This window comes from Rhagoletis pomonella, unplaced genomic scaffold (assembly GCF_013731165.1).
Source record: "Rhagoletis pomonella isolate Grant_MI unplaced genomic scaffold, Rhpom_1.0 Rhpom_scaffold_00009, whole genome shotgun sequence".
Lineage (NCBI taxonomy): Eukaryota > Metazoa > Arthropoda > Insecta > Diptera > Tephritidae > Rhagoletis > Rhagoletis pomonella.
In genome coordinates this window covers 9077142-9081226 of record NW_023458563.1, presented here as the reverse complement: position 1 = coordinate 9081226, position 4085 = coordinate 9077142, and positions in this window count along the sequence as shown.

Below are 4085 nucleotides of genomic sequence, written 5' to 3'. Positions count from 1 at the left end.
ATTCTACTTAGTAAGGGTTACAATCCGTAAGCGCGGCCAAAGGCCGCCTTCGCAGAAAGACGTTCTGCGCAAAAGTACTTCCGGCCCGCTTTTCCGGCAACACAGAAAGGAGAATTCTACTTAGTAAGGGTTATAATCCCTAAGCGCGGCCGAAGGACGCCTACGCAGAGAGAAGCTCTGCGCAAAAATACTTCCGCCCTTCTTTTCCGGCAACACAGAAAGGAGAATTCTACTTAGTAAGGGTTATAATCCCTAAGCGCGGCCGAAGGCCGCCTACGCAGAAAGAAGTTCTGCGCAAAACTACTTCCGGCCCCCTTTTCCGGCAACACAGAAAGGAGAATTCTACTTAGTAAGGGTTATAATCCCTAAGCGGGGCCGAAGGCCGCCTACTCAGAAAGAAGTTCGTTTTCATGTATGCACTATTTCGGTTTTTGTCATATGCATTATTTCGGTTTTGAACCGAAACTGTGCATGTATGCATTACTTCGTTTTTCTCATATGCGTTATTTCGGTTTTCAAACGAAAGTGTGCATATATGCATTATTTCGGGTTTTTCATATGCATTATTTCGGTTTTCAACCGAAACTGTGCATATATGCATTATTTCGGTTTTTTTCATATGCATTATTTCGGTTTTCAAACGAAAGAGTGCATATGCATAATTTCGGTTTTTCTAATATGCATTATTGCGGTTTTCAACCGAAACTGTGCATATATGCATTATTTCGGTTTTTTTCATATGCATTATTTCGGTTTTCAACCGAAATTGTGCATATATGCATTATTACGGTTTTTTTCGTATGCATTATTTCGGTTTTTTTTCATATGCATTATTTCGTATGCACAGTTTCCATATGCACAATTTCAGGGTGCCGCTTAAATGACGAAATACACGCAAAGCAACAACACAAACTCGGCTATTTATCCGAGCTCAGCCAGGTCGGTTAAAAAATACGCGAACTGAAGGCTAGTGTTGGTAAGTGAAAAAACTGCTCTATTGTGAATTGTTAATGGGAAAGTGGAGAGGGAAATTTTTGCTTCCTTTTATACGTGACTTATATTTTAAAAGATATATATATAGATAATATATAGCAAATACCTCGCATAATTACTCATTTAAATTGGCTTTTGTATCTAAATCCCGTTAAACTAATCACATTTTCTTGCCAGCTACCAACAGGGTTGCTTAAGTAGCTAAAAGGAAATTTTACCCGAGTTGAGCGTTCTTTTGTCGCTCCCCTGCAGGGAAAGCTACACGGTTAAAAATTCAGTTTCAAATACAAACCTTCCAAGTTTATAAAAAGGAGAGCACATATCTTAAGTTTAGAATTTAAACAATTCGGTTTAAATGTTACACCCAAACATTTTCATAATTAAGAAAAAAAAAAAACAATCTTAAGTTTCATGCTCCGTCTGGTTGGGATTGAACCGGGACAGCCTTGGTAGCAACCAATTGTATCAAGCATCTTTGCACACTCAGCTACAGCCACGCATGTAAATGTGCTTTCATATGTTGAGTTTGAATCAACACCACAATTCGCTGTGCAAACATATTCTATTTCGGTTTAGATTTTAAACCAAAGTTTCTATATTTGAAACCTAGAAACTAGAATTAAAACATTTTGGTTTGATTTTTAAACCACGAACTTTTTGGGCTAAAATTTAAACCAGAATATATTAAAAATTGCGTAAAACTATTGACTGGTTTAAAAAGTAGACTATAAAAGTTTAAAAAAGGCAGTAGTCCCAGCGCGGTTTAAAAATTAAACCCAAATTTTTTACCGTGTACTAGTTGTGAACTAGAATTCTACCGGTTTGCGTTTCAGCCCAACTAGTTCACATTCTATCCTTTTTGAATGTTAGCGACTGGTATTTTTAACATTGCGATGTCCTACGAGATGTCAATTGTCAGGCTATGCATCAGCATCTACTAGTATAAATACTAGTAGCATCATACCAGTTGAGATAGTGTGCCAATTCATGCCCCGTGAAAGGCATAAATGTGCGTTTTTGCTCGCGACGCTCCAGCAGTCACAATGGCCGGCAGAGCAAAGCACTCGCGTGGTAAGCCTGAGGTCCCAGGTTCAAATCCTGGTGCAGGAAAAGTTTTTTTATTTTCTATTTTTTATTTTATTTTTATTTTTTATACATTTATTTTTTGTTTAGGCTGTTTATTGTAATTTTTAAATTTAATAAAAAAAAATATTTTTGTTTAATTTCTTTGTTTTTATAGCACAAGCATTTCTTCCTAAATGTATTTTTGCAATGCAATTAGATGATCAAATTTGTTATTTATTTATAAATTGAATAAATTATTTTTGCTTACATTTATTTAACTTTAAAAATCTTAACCACCTCCAAGCGGCCTCGAACCTGCAATTTCAGAACCAGAACCAGTAGTCTTCACGTGACGCCACAGCCGACATTTGTAAGAAAAGCAATTATAATTGCGTTTTATTTTTGGCTTTGGCAATTCAAAGGCAGATGTCGCTGATCACCTAAGTTCTTCGAAATTGTCGAACTGGTAGGCACATACTACTTAATGAACTAGTATTTTTTCTAACTGGTTTGGCTTTTCACTGCAGGGTCGCTTACAAAAAAATGCAAATAGTATAAATGGTGGTCTGAACATACAACATTCGAAGCGGTATGGACATGCAACATTGCAAGTTGATAAAAGCGTTATAATAATAAAATAATATATCTCAGTCCCATAGAATTTGTTTTGATAACTTTTGATTTTGAAATTTTAGCAAATAATATCCCAACGGTTTTTACCCTCCATTCCCGGTTTTGAACCGAAGTCATTATAAACACTTTATGAGATTGAAAACGAAAAACGTGGAGGGCATGCATCACAAAGCATTAGATTTAATTGACAATATTCAAACTACGTACATAACATAGACCTTAAATTTCTACGGCGAAAGTACAAATTTGAGATCGATTTTAAGCGGTCGTTATTAATATACCCACATACATACATATATTACTCTTCAATTTCAAATCAGGCCTATTACATGCGCCCCACGCTTTCCATTTTCAATCTCATAAATTGATTATAATGACTTTTGCTAAAATTTCAAAATCAAAAGTTATCAAAACAAGGTCTGTGGGACTGAGAAATATTATTTTCTAATTTTAGTCCATTTATAAAAGCGTGGTACATTAAAAAGTTTTTTTTTTTATTAATTTTATACTTTTTAGTCTTGTCTGTATAAAATTTTGCAATAGATACTAAAATAATTCAACTTGCAGTGAAAAGAGAACAGAAGACTATGCAAGCAAAATGTTGTTTGCTCACATTTAGTATATGCCCATATATATACAAACATACATAAAGCAGCAATTAATTTCATTTAAAGAAATGGCGTGTCGTACATTTCTGCTGTAGCGTATGTAGTGCATATTTTTAACTTCTTCTGGCGAGGCGACATCTATCTCTAGAGTTTTTCTAATTGTATGTCTTTGATATGATACCTACGACGCGGTTGATATCTAGACTAGGTTTGCCATAAATACCTTTGCTATATTTATAGTATAAAATGGTGGTCTGGACATACAACATTTCAAGTTGATAAAAGCGTTGTAAAATAATAATAAATAGCAAAGACGATAGCACAGACAAATTTAAATTTGAACAAATCGTCACCTGGCTCTATTCAAAGCGAACATTTGAAAGCACACTCACATATTGTGCCTGTAGCTGAGTGCATAAAGATGCTGGCTACAATTACCATGCAGTGAAAAGCCAAACCAGTTAGAAAAAATACTAGTTCATTAACTAGTATGTGCCCACCAGTTCGACAATTTCGAAGAACTTAGGCGATTAGCGACATCTGCCTTTGAATTGCCAAAGCCAAAAACAAAACGCAATTAATTGCTTTTCTTACAAATGTCGGCTGTGGCGTCACGTGAGGACTACTGGTTCTGGTTCTGAAATCGCAGGTTCGAGGCCGATTGGAGGTGGTTAAGATTTTTAAAGTTAAATAAATGTAAGTAAAAATAATTTATTCAATTTATAAATAAATAACAAATTTGAAAATCTAATTGCGTTGCAAAAAAACATTTAGGAAGAAATATAA